This window comes from Rousettus aegyptiacus, unplaced genomic scaffold, assembly GCF_014176215.1.
Source record: "Rousettus aegyptiacus isolate mRouAeg1 unplaced genomic scaffold, mRouAeg1.p scaffold_m13_p_12, whole genome shotgun sequence".
Taxonomy (NCBI): domain Eukaryota; kingdom Metazoa; phylum Chordata; class Mammalia; order Chiroptera; family Pteropodidae; genus Rousettus; species Rousettus aegyptiacus.
Genome location: NW_023416287.1, coordinates 78067913 through 78081307, shown reverse-complemented (window position 1 = coordinate 78081307; position 13395 = coordinate 78067913). Strand labels below are relative to the sequence as shown.

The 13395-nt window shown below is 40.9% G+C and overlaps 1 pseudogene; it reads left to right on the top strand.

Annotated features, from left to right (window-relative positions):
* The first annotated feature begins 5187 nt into the window (after positions 1-5187).
* On the top strand, positions 5188-5306 carry LOC118610332 (annotated as a pseudogene).
* The last annotated feature ends 8089 nt before the right edge of the window (positions 5307-13395 follow it).

The window sequence follows — 13395 nt, the reverse complement described above, 5'->3', positions numbered from 1 at the left end:
ACCCTGTAACACCTGCAGACGAACTAGCATCAGCTCCTGACAAGAGGAGGCATCAGGCCCCATCTGAGTAGCATTGCTTTTGGCCAGATGGAAGCTTCGGCCAATGAATTGCTTAGTTGTTATGTTTTATTCTGCACCTGGGCAGCTATCTCATATTCTGGAAGCTGGTTACCAAGCGGATATATTTATCATTTTCTGGAATTCCTGGTGTAAAATTCATTTATTTGCCAACGGTTGACCGTTAGAACCTCATACATGTGTTGAATATACCAAGTAAAACACTCAGAGAGACACCCCGGGGGATGGTGGGTGGGGAACATTTGATGTTGGGAGAAAGAGGGTCCAGAAAGGCCTCACGAATAACGTGTCCTTTGCAGAAGCCCTGGAGGAAGTGAGGAAGTGAGGATTTGGGAGGGAGGGCATTCTAGGGAGAGCTCATGCAAAGGCCTTGAGGTAGACATGAGCTGAACATGTCAGGACACAGAAGACCCTTCTTTGGGCTTCTCTTCCCCATCCCCATCCCCTCCCTTGCCTTGGCTAAAATCCCAACACCCATCGTAGCCCAGAAGCCAGACTCCTCTTCCCTGGTAGATCCAGAGTCTTCCCAGCCCTCAGTATGAATCAGACATCTCAGAGTAACCCCACCCCAGAAAGTTTTGTTGGAAGGAGTTCTAAGACTAGTTCTCTGGAATAAACAAAGCCCCTTTGTCCACCCACAGACAGGAAGCTGCATATTACTGGCCTTTCAACTCAGCTTTTCCACTGCTGACAAACTCCTTAATCAAGTAGAGCTGCTGGCAAGCCGCCACCTGTCTCCAGGCGGACCCCTCCCCAACCCCTCTCACACTCCCCACAAAGGAGCTAGAAACCCAAAAGGCAAGGAATTGCTGAGCTGCATGAGGGACAGGCTGGCGGTGTGCTCATTCTGTCCCATCTCTCTCAGGCCTGACATATGTCACTATCAATGAGTAAGTGAACTCCTGGCCCCAACCCTCACCCTCTAGGGAGGAAGGGGAGTCAACAGGGAGGGGAGTCCGAAGTGAGGAGGAAGAGGGGTATCCCCTCCCCCGCCACACACCAACACACACACACACACACACACACACACACACACACACACACACACACCCAGAGCCAGGCTGGGAACACAGATTAGGAAGGCACAGTCCCGTCCAGACCGCCCTCCTGCAAGTTCACCGCACCATGGAGCAAGTCATCTCACCCTGAAGGGAAATCATGATAGATAACGTGGTGGCGAGAAAGCAGCCTGGCCTGGGACTCGACAGCATCTGCAGCCTGAGAGTGTGGGTGCTGCAAACAGCATATAGGCTGCAGTTTCTGCTGAAATGGGTCCAGGTGTATAAATATATTAATGTTTTCACAACATTGTTTTCCATTTGTCTCTGCCTCATTTTCAATAGTTCCCCAGTTTCAGGCTTATGAGAAAGACTGGCCATTTATTTGAATAGAAATGGCATACAGAGTGAATTTAAAGGATGATCGAAAGGCAAAGTAGGACAAAACATTATTGAATTTTCTTTTGCCTCCTCACTATAGTTTTTTTAGTGATGTCATTGTGCCAGGTACCTTCTATATATCATCTCATTTAACAACCACATCAACAACATGAGATGGGTCTTAGCGTTCCCATGTTGTGGACGGAAGAACTGAGGCTCAGAAAGGTAGAGACACCTACCCAAGCTCACACAGCTGATAAAGAGCCAAAGATGGACACAGGTGTGCATGGTTCTAGAATCCAAGGAGATAGCTCTTCTTGCAACTCCACACAAAGACTCCTACAGAAGGAATAACTACATGCTGAATACTTGTGGGTAAGTTAAATATCCATATCACCCCCTTAAAATGAGAAAACAAAGCATCTGGGATCCCATTTAGTTCCTAGTAGAAGGAGCAATGACAGGGGGAGGAAGGTACAGAAAAGATGCAAACCCAGAAGAGAGGCTGACTGCCAACTTTCCATATTTGTTTGCCCCAGGCTGCCTGAGCTGGCTTTTCTTCATAGGGAAAAGTAGAGAAACACATGCATTAGTCAGCATCTTCTGTAGACCAGCTTCCTATCTTGCCTGGCAACAGGCAAGTCTGATGCATAAACAAAGTAGCAAGCCACCCAAGCAGTGTGAAAAGAAGGGAGCCAACCGGCCTGTCCTTGAAAATCTCCCCGCTCTCAGGCCTGGAATTTCCCCTCAATAAACAAATGCAAACACAGCGGCACAGGGAGACGGCTGCCGCACTGGCCGGTAAGACATCCCCAGTCGGGGAGGAATCAGAACTGGAAAGCAATGAGCAACTCGTCCACACTTCGTTCATCCATCCATCCAGTTATTCATTTGTTAAAATGGCAAAAGTTCTCGCCCTCGAGCTGATGTTCAACTGAGGAAGACTATAGACTAATAAATATAAATATAGTGTAAGGGGGTGAAGAAGAATATTAGGAGCTGGAGGAAGGCTTTCCTGGGGTAACTCTGAGCAGAGAACTGGGTGAAGGGCAATGGTACTGAGAATGAAACAGAGCTGGCATGGTCAACACTCGCAAGGAGGCCAGAATACGCAGAAGAGAGTCAATGGCGACCAGCAGGGTAGAAACGATGCTGAGAGGTGCCTGGTGCCAGATCACAAAGCTTTCTAAACGAGGGACAGAACTTTGGAATTTTTTTTTTTTCTAATAATGATGCAAAGCCATGGAATAGCTGAAAAGAAAAAAACATCATGATCTCCTTTATGTTTAAAAAAAAAAAATCACTCCTGCCACCATTTGGACAAGAAACCGCAGCGGACGAGCGGAAGATGCTGACGGCTTAAGCTAGAGCGGAAGTAACGAGGACCGTGGGAAGGCACTGGAGCCGGGAAGGGTCGCAAAGGCGGAGGGAACGTGACTTGCCGATGAATAACCTGTGGGATGTTCGAGAAAGATGCGATTCAAGGTTGGCCGCATGGTCTGCATCCTGAACAGGTGGTCAAACGGTGGCACCACCGATCAAATTAAAGTCTTGTAGACGTCAGAATCTGTGCCAAATCTTGCTTCGAGTCTCTAACCCTCAGATCAGCGGATCCCACAGAGAATGGGTCTAATATATTTAAATGGTTGGGTGGATCTAGTGATTAATACATGCACATATATATAAACACAAACATTCAACTACTCTGTTTCCCTTTGGTTTTTGCTGTGGTTTTAAAATTATTTTAGCTTTTTTTTTGTTTTCAAACGAAATCTTACTTGGAATACCAATATGTAAAACGGACAAATTACAAATTTTTATTAATGAATATTTATCACTCGAGTTCAATTTTGATATTTGCTTATAGTAAAGTCAATCAATGAGGCCAAATGGTTCTGGATAAATAGACATTTGAAATCAGATATTATGAATGACAGTTGCAATTTTCTGCATGCTCTAACTTTCTATTACTTCTGTTTTGTTTGGCTGCACCTTATGAAGAAGTGGTTACAAATGGCCAAAGCTTTAAACACATTATGTACCAGTTAGTAATGCCTTTGGCTGCATGTACAGAGCTAAACGTCAGAAGCTTAGCCATTAAGGATATTTATGGTTGATTAACAAAATCCAGGAATATAGAGAAGTAATCAGTTAGAAACAGTATCTTAGGAGACCTAAACAAATACCCCAGTTGTAGGAAATGCTGACCCAGTTTAACGGTTTAACAGTGTCATCAAGGACCCAGATCTTTCCACCTTTCCATTCTGCCATCCCTTGGCTGTCCTTTTACTCCTAGGGAGCCACTTCAAGGTCATGAACCATCAAAAAAACTGGAGCAAACAGTGGCCAAGACAGAAAGAGACCTTTTCTTTCTATGTGAACTACTCTCTCTCTCTCTGTATCAGGCAAACATCTTCTCCAGAGTCTTCTTATGTCTAATTGGCCAGATCTGGGCCTCATGCCCACTCAGACCTAAATAAGCTACAAGAACTTCTGCCTAATAGCTGAATAAAACCAAGGAATAATTTCAAGAAACTTTTCAATGACTGATCTGAAAACTTGACAGACAAATAACAGAAACATTTTGTATAAAGTGAAATAATCACACATATATTAAACTAGGCTACCTCCTGCTGTTCTCAGAAGCAAAAGATAATATTGAACAGATCTTTTCTAAAGATTTCAGAAAATGGAAAAACATTGACAGGAAGAAAAACATACTAATGTTTTCATGTTTATCTCCTCGGAGTCCCATTCCCTGTGGCTGCTGCTCCCCCACAATCTGTCTTCTCTTTTCCACAAACCCTCTGTAAGCACTTCATCCTCTCCTGACTCTTCCCCTCCCACCTTTCCTCATCCTCACTCCCTGTAACACTGGCCTGATCTCTTGGTTTCTCCACTTTCATTCCCGCCCCCCTTTATATGGATGAGTACCATAAAGGCCATAGTGCCAGGGCTTCAAGATTTCTACCTCTGTCAAATGATAATATTAAATAACAGTTCCTATTTCCTTCCATATATAGTAGTCAGGTCAGGAGTGCTTCAAATGTACAATAAGGGCAAAAAGTTACTTATCATTCAATAATATCAATATGCAGCGTAAGTTAACTTCTTATTCCACTAATGACTCAGAAGTGAAATGAACAGGCTCTGAGCATCTACTTCAGTATTGCCCACATATAGGACTGGATTCTTTTGTACACGTTTATACAATTTTGTACAATTTTGGCCCACATATAAGATTGAATTCTTCTGTACAATTTTCTGAGATGTAGGCCTGAATTTTTCGTAAAGCTGATAGCATTTTTTTTCCAAGTTAAAAAATATGCTCAAAGTTGATAGAAAAAAAATTTATTCTGGAGGCTACAATCCCTACACACAAACACAAATACAAACACACACACACACACACAGAGTAAACTTGACAATACAAAGATAATATTCTCCAGTGTTAAATTTAAAATGGAAAATATTTGTTGGGGGTCTTTTTCCTTAGTCTACAATTTTCAGATGAGCTAAAGATACATTATTCTAAAAAAAAAAAAGAAAAAGAAAAAGAAACAAACAAAAAACTCAATTCAACCCATGCTAGGGTATGCATGAGTTGTGAATACTTGAGATTATTTTTCCAGAGACTCCTGCAAATATGTCAACGTACGAACAAAAGAAAAGTATCATGTTAATATGTTAATAAGAACAACAGGTCCCCCAATAAATTCATAACCATGTCGTCTATGGCCATGCCACCTTGAACAAACCCGATCCTGTCTGATCTCGGAAGCTAAGCAGGGTCGGGCCTGATTAGGACTTGGATGGGAGACCACCTAGGAAGACCAGGTGCTGTTAAGTGTCAAAAAATAAAAAATAAGGGATTGTAAGCTGACAAGGTCCTTGCAATCTGTGACGTCAACCAAGGGTTGCCTCGCCTAAAAATAAATAAATAAATAAATAAATAAATAAATAAATAAATAAGATAAAATAAAATAAAACCTCAGACCCATGTCTATGTGCAATGGTTAGAAGGAACCCAGGCAATCCAGAATGTGAACTCCGTGTGCCTATCTTCTCTATGACAGGCATGTTGACCCCTTCATATTGTGACAATTTTTAAAATGTAGAAATTCAGCAAAAAGGACCTTTGCTTGAAATGGAAAAGACCATGACTCTGGCCAATGGATGATCCCATTCCCCAACAGGCACAGGCTGTTCAGAAAAAGGTACTTCCTGGGATTGTGGTTGAATACCTAGAAGGCAAAGACTTGGTTTCTCATCCTCCTTAACATGGATGGGATAACCCAGTAATAATAATCATGACAATGAAGTGGCCATGGTTAACTACATAAGAGTCTCATTTTCAGTTCAATTTTCAGCATCAGAAGTTCAAAATTATGGATCATCACCTCTGATGAAATTGAAAACTGAAAGACTACCTGCAATTTCACACCAACCAGAATTGAATTTCTCTGCCTTGCAAAGTCTCCAGAAATTCTTTATGTACTTTTGACTTGAAATAATGACTTCATTTCAAAAATAAAGCAGCTATAGAATTTGAAGTTGGCTTGCTATTAATAAAGGTGGATTTTCTCAACCCAAGGCAGAAAAACTAGTCTGGCCTTAGTCAGTGTACCAAAGGAGGTAATTAACAGCATAGCCACCTTATTCTTTGATATGGACAACTGATAAGAAACATTTTTTTTTTTTTCCAAAATCAGCTACAAGTCCCAACCTGCCTGGAGTCCTGACGCCTCTCCTTCTCAGAAACTCTGGACTCTGTTGTCCTGTCTTGCTCTCAGCCTTCTGAGCTAAGCCAATTGACCTCTCTTATGAACTGAGGCCTTCCTTAATCAAGTCTCTAAAGCCCAGTGGTTCTTCAGGTAAGGGGAATGTATGAGTACGGACTTTTAAAAAAATAAATCTACATTAGAAAATCCCAATTTTCTACTGAATTCATCTATTGTTACCCGAGTCATAGGCAGCTGTATCTCAAGACCTAGCAATATTAAGTTCATCCAATTTTTTCATACTTTATAAAGGTAAGCATTTCCCCCTTTTAGAATTATATATTCCAATGATTAAATTTCACCAATAAATTATGCCGTTGCTCGTATTTTGGTTCTTAATGTAATGCCTTATTTATTTAATTTTCTCAGTATGAGTTCTTAGCACATCAAAGAGCTGCTAAAATACAATATGGTTTTAATAGATAACATGCTTTAATGAGCAAGTAACAGAAAACCTAACTAAAATGGTTTAAACAATAAACAAAGTTTATTAAATCCCATAACTGAAAGATTGGGGATGGATTAGGACATTATGTTTAGCTCCCTCATTTCTTTGAGGATTCAGATTTCTTCCTTCTCTCCACTCTGCTGAATTCCACAAGTCAGCTGTGGGTCTCCTCATAGTCAGGAGCCAGCGGCAACAGTTCCAGGTACCACACCCAACATCACAACATCCTGCAGCAACAGCAGCAGGAGAGAAACTGGTACCTTGCCCCCAACCCCCAGAAAATCAGTCATAGCAATTCCAAATTTCATCCCCCACGACCTCTCGCTGTCTAGAGGTGTGCCACACTCCCATATCTCAACCGCCCTCTGACAAAGGGGAAATGAGACGACCTATTTACTTTAAGGTCAATCTTTATTTGTAGCATGCCCTTCAAAGAGGAGGAGGAGGAGGAGGAGGAGGAGGAGGAGGAGGAGGAGGAGGAGAAGAAGAAGAAGAAGAAGAAGAAGAAGAAAATGAAGCATTGAAAAATAGCAAAGAAGAAAAGTGAAAAGGGGAGATATTTGGGGCACCCAAGTGTGTGGAAAGTGATACTGGGGACCAAAATGAAATAAAAGCAAATCCATCAATTACTATACCCCCAAGGTTGCTATTTAACATGGAAAGAGTTACTACTCAAAACCAGCTTTTCTGTAAAGGCAGAAATGTCAACAGAGTCATAAGAAATGCATTTACTACTGTTGGTAAACAGTAGTAAAGTTTTTATGGAGTAGCATAGACACCTCTCTATTTTGGGTACATTACCTGAAAGCTTTCTGAAATCCGAGTGATCTCTCATCAAATATAAAATCGAGTTATCATCTAGGACACTAGACCTCTCTACTGTAAAGAGGTCCATAAATGCATTAGTGTTACCTAAAGATTTAAAAAATGCTCACCACATGATTTTGATACTTGCTTTACAGCTACAGTAATTGAGATAATATGTCATCGGTGTAAGAGTAAGTACGGAGATCAATAGAAATAAATAGAAAGTCCTGAAACAGATCTACACATATCAGCTGGTTGATTTTCAAGAGATGATGCCAAGATTCAAATAGAGGGGGGAAAGAGGGTTTATTTATTTATTTATTTATTTATTTATTTATTTATTTGAGCAAATAGGGCTAGCACCACTAGATAACAGAGGAAAAAAGTTAACTTTGATCCCCACCTCACACTATACATATATTCTAATATAAGATAGTCCATAGACATAAACATAAAAGAAAAACAATAAAGCTTCTTTAAAAAAAAAAAAAGGAAACAATTATATGACCTGGGGCTAAGCAAAAATTTCTTAGACAGGACATATATTTTAAGAAAAACTTGTGCAAGGATGTTGATAGCAGTTTTATTCTTAACTCCAAATTGGAAATAATCCAGATGTCTCACAACAGAGAAATAAAAATATAAATTGTGGTAATAAAATGAAATGAAAATACAATTAACTATCGGTGCAGACAACAATTTGTATGAATATCAAAAACAATGCTAAGTGAAGAAGCCAGACTCAAGAGTATGTATACTGCACTATTCTATTTATAAGGTGTTCAGGACAAGCACAATGAACCTAATGTGATATGATTAAGAACGGTTGGTAGGAATGTTATACTTCCTGTGTAAGAATGAAAGGAAGCAGGCTATTTGACTGGAAAGAAGCACGAGGAATGGTGAAGTGGTGATGGAAATGTTCTGTATCCTGAGTGGAGTTATAATTACCTAAATGTGCATATGTATCAAAACTCATTAAATCATGCACTTAATATCTGTGAATTTTTGCTTGTAAATTATACCTCAATAAAAGCAATATATAAAGGCATGAATATGTGGCCACTGATTAGTCAATAGACTGGTTACTCCTACCTGAATTTATGAATAGGCATTGCGTACCCATCCACCCTCCAAAAAAGAATGATCAAGAATACCAAATTCTACTTACTGAGGAACTGAAGAAATATCTGAGAGGTAATAGTCTTCCAGGGACACATAAACTAGGCTGTTGGTTAGGTCTAGAAATCAGTGTCTAGTCACCCAGTCAGAGCTACCTTGTCCTGAGAGGGCATCTTCATTTAGAGCTGAGATTCTCTTTGAACTAATTGCTCATAATAAGGATAAGAATGCTCAGTCCATTAACTAACAAAGAGAAGTATTTAAGTGGCCTCACTACACCTGAAGTGACAAATCACCCTTACTAGCAAGCTAATGCTTTCTACCAACATATCAACCATCCAACTGTTCCTCTGTCTTCATGATGGGGTTAACAAAGCAGGAACCACCTTTAAAATCAAGTTTGTGTACACCTTGATTCATTGTAGCTGTCTGAAATAGAAACCATTTTCCCAAATTAGAGGGAATCTTCGAAACTTGGACAGCGGGCAAAACAGAACTTATGTTTCAGATGTGTGATAAAAAAAAAATAATAATAATATTCAAATATTTGTTTTCAGTGAAGGATGATAATCTCTGCAAATAAAGAAATGTCTCCAAGACACAAGAAGCACTGAGAAAATGAATAATGAAGTTCTAGCTAGAAGCCTGTCTGCCATTCCAAAGTGGTTCCCAGGTGCTGGGAAGGTCTTCCTGGACCGGCAAGAGTCTTCGGAGCAGGCCAGCCCCTGTGAGAGAAGAGGCAGGCCGAACTAAGGCTAGATGTGCTACATCAACCCTCCGGGTTCAACCGTGTGAGGGAAGGGAACCAAGGCCTCCATCTTCATGTGAAGCGAAACAGACATCTAAAAGAGGACTTTTAAAAATTAAGGTTGCTAAAAGGCTAATAAACGCTGCAGAACATAGGGAAAATTGTGATACCATGGAGTTTCTTCCAGTGTCTCCAGCTTTCTCTTTAAAATAGACACTGGGAAGAATCATTTGTAAAGTGAAGAATTCTCCTGTTATGTGAACAGCTTTCCTGTCATTTTTTAATGCTTTCTATGTTTGGATTTTCATGCATTGACTTCTATATAAGACTGTATTTCAGGAAATAGAGGAGAAAGTCATTATGTGGAGATGGGGGAGTCAATAAAAATCAAGGAAACTTGCAGCGAATTTTTCAGAAGAACTCTTCTTAATAATTCCCATTTGGGTTAGTCATAGAAAACATTCTCTCTATAGAAGCAAGTAGACAATTTTTGTTGGAAAAGAGAGAAATCCAGAGTGACTTCCCAGAGAATGTGAATCTTCATTGGGGTCCTGGAGGGGTTTGATGGACATTACGATCCTTCTACACCATCAGTACACTCTTTTACGAGGGGGTTCATAAAGCCGAAGGAACTTTGGTGAACACAACGTCATAAGACACTTCTCAAAAAAAATTTTTTTTAATAACTTTGGGGAAAGCATCATTTTAACTCCCTTATCAGAGGGTCAGAAGCACACCTGTCTAGTAGAGACTAAAGGTTCTGTGGTAAAGAAAACTGTTAACATTGTTTCATGCACCATTTCCCAAACATTTAACCACGGAAGCCTTTTTTCTTGTAACACCTAATAACTCTTCAAGTGTAACACTCTTTGGAAAATGATGATCTAGTTAGAAAATGTTGAAATAGTCCAACTTCCTCATTTATTTGATGGGAGGTGGGGTGGGGGGAATCCAGAAAACAAAATACCACCTTGGGCTCAGACGAGGGCAGGGAGTTTTTCAAGTTGATTCATGAACTAGGACTGAGGACCTGATCTAACTTCCAGCCAAGGTCTCTAAATTATCCTGAGGACCACACTCCTAAAGGAGCCTACTTGTCTTTTAGTCATTGGTAAATGGTAGTATGAGAGAGTATTCAGCACTGTTTTCTCCCTCTGCGAGGGGTACATGGTCACAAAACTAACCTGCTGACTTATCTTCCAATATGGTCTGTGTTCTGGTGTGTCGGAGCCTCTCGCTGTTCTGTCTGTCCCTGCCCATCCCCATGGCAGGCCACGCTGTGGGTCCCCAAGAGCTGACTCCTCCTCAAGTATTCACAAGAAATGCTCAACATAAAAATAATGTTCTATTGAAATCCGTGAGACCTGCAAAATTTTTTGATCTGCTGGAATCTAAGTAAAAGCAATGCATTTGCTAGAAACCTTATTCCCGGGCTGATATGCTGGAAAGCAAACTGAATTACTTCTTTATCACCCTCTGTCATGAATCGACAAGGGAAAAAGCTGCTTTCTGAACCCACTATGGGGGGGAAAGAGAAGTGTTAAAGCTACATCAGTAACATTTGGGGGTGGGGAGCATACAATTTTCATTTGCGATACAATTGCAAATTAAAGAAATCATGATAACCTGTGAAGATACTGTCAGACTTGATGTCCCTCAGCCCTTTATGTGTCACTGTCCTCTCTCCCTTCGAACACACCGTACTCTAAGGAAAGGATAAAATATATTAATTGACCCCGGGGAGTAAGCAATTGTTAAGATAATACATGAACTCTCCCAGAATTATCTGGGGTGTTTGTTAATTATTACTGCTAGTAGTGGCGGTCTCTTTTGGTAGCACTTTTTAATGTGGCTAAAGTTCAAACCAAACTTGAGACCAAACAGAGCTGAGATCCAATTCCGTTTTGTAATTTACATTCTGTGTAGGATTAAGGAATAAGAAGGATAATTTATATTTTCACAATTATTATTCAAAAAGAGAATTTCCTTGCCAGAGCATCTGTCAGATTAAACAACTGTGGAATCTGACTGATCAAACACAGCCTGAGAGAACTGTGCTATAACATGAATCTTGAATTATGGCAATGTTATGATTTAAACTAGAGAAAATCAGTTTTACTTTTTTTTAGAATAATTTTACTGCTCAGAGATGGTAATGTTTTAGATTCCCAGATAAAGTCTCTTCCACCGAAGCACTCGGTGTTTGGACAGTACTTTTATTTTCATGTTAGCCTAAAATTGTTGGGCCTCTTTGAGATTCCAAGAGAGTCCCAGTGTACGGGAAGGATGGTTGTGAAATGTTGAGTTCATGCATTGCTTCGTTCTCAGCAGGTTTGCCAGTCGATAGGGAAAGAGGACAAACAGCTCCTTAGAGGACTCCCTGGTGGGCCCCACAGCCCCAGACAAACAACGGGAGGCGGGGAGACTCTCTGCTTCCTTGACTGTGAGACATCGAGGGGTCCAGGTAGTGAGACCTACACTGTTAGACCTGTGGAACCATGAATGGAACCATGAATGTGGGGCAGGTAGGAACCAGGGAGAAACTGCGAACTCTTGTTCCCTAGGATAGGACTGGGGAGATAAAAGAGACTATGAGACTAAGAGTGAAGTTGAAAATGTAATTTCAGAAATCTGCATATTTCAAGCCTATATTCTTATTTTTAATATCTTCCCTGTATGTGCCTGTTTGTTTTGTTTGTAAGTGAATGGTCCTTTTTGAAAATTGACTTTGCCTTAGTTGTAATAAAAGGAACAGAAAGAATGAGATCCATCTCTGCTCTGACTACAAATCTAAAGAGATACGGCCCACTTCCTAGTGGCCAGCGAGAGAAGGGAACCAGTAATGCACGCAAGAGCATCCCAAAGGGGAGTTGAAACTCAGGACAAACAAAGCTAGGAGAAAGAGTTTCCATCTCTGAAATGCCCTCAGCAGGATGCCCAGGCTCAAAATCACCAACAGTAAGTGGAACCCAGATGTGCAAGGCCTGGCCACTAGAGGAAGGCACTTGGGCTGCACCATCCCCTGGGTGTAAGATGAAGATGCTGCTGTGGGAGGACCCCTGTCAATCTCCCTTAGAGACCTCATCTACCCTGGGCCAAAGACACTTCTCTAACAAGGAAACGAAAGACCCAAGGAGCTACCCTTAAGGCCTCAGAGCTCTTTTGCCCATTGATTACCTGTATCCTGGAATTGAATTAGTAAAACTGGATACAGAGTAAAATCCTGATTGCTGTGAGTCTGATTTAACAATTCCATCCTGCATGTCACTCAGAGGCCATGAGCATCCTTGGGGCCTGATGATCTGCAAAGTTCAGGATTAATTTTGCCTAGATAGTGAGGGCAGAGGCCCAGGCTGGTGACTGGGCTATTCTATTAGAGATGCACTGTAAGTTCTAGAACTGAGTAGAAAGATGATATAAGGTACATTTTAGGAAGACGAGTCTGATAGTTTCCCTCCAATGGAGAATTATTTCTTCCTGGAATCCTACCACATCTTCTTTCAAAGGAAGCTAGCAAAACACTATCACTTTTTCTCAGACCCTGTGTCACGACCTCTGTAGTGAAAACTTTCAGTCCCCAGCAACAGGAGTGCACTAAGTATCATCACCAGATATACTTGGTGACGACGAGTCGACACGCAGTGGAAGGGGGATCTTAAAGTGAAGAAAATAAGGGAAACGCTGACTGTTTTTTTCCTTGGGGGAAATCTCTGTACAGTGGCTGTACCTTTCTCATTTGAGCTTTACAGTACCTCCCGTCCACTGCAGAACAAGCCTACAGATATGTTCTCTCTCTCAATCTTTGCAGCTCACATTACCTCCCTAGCCTAATGATAGTTCTGAATAAAAACCTGGAACGTCTTGTGTTGAATCAAATATCTGTTACGAAGGGCTTGTAGCATAAATCTCCTTACAAGTTTATCATCTCTAAGTTAATCATCTCTGCCCCACCAACCCAAATTAATTCTAGTCTCAACGGGATGGGTTTTTTTTTTCTCCTTTTTTTCAGATAATTCAAATCAGATCATGACT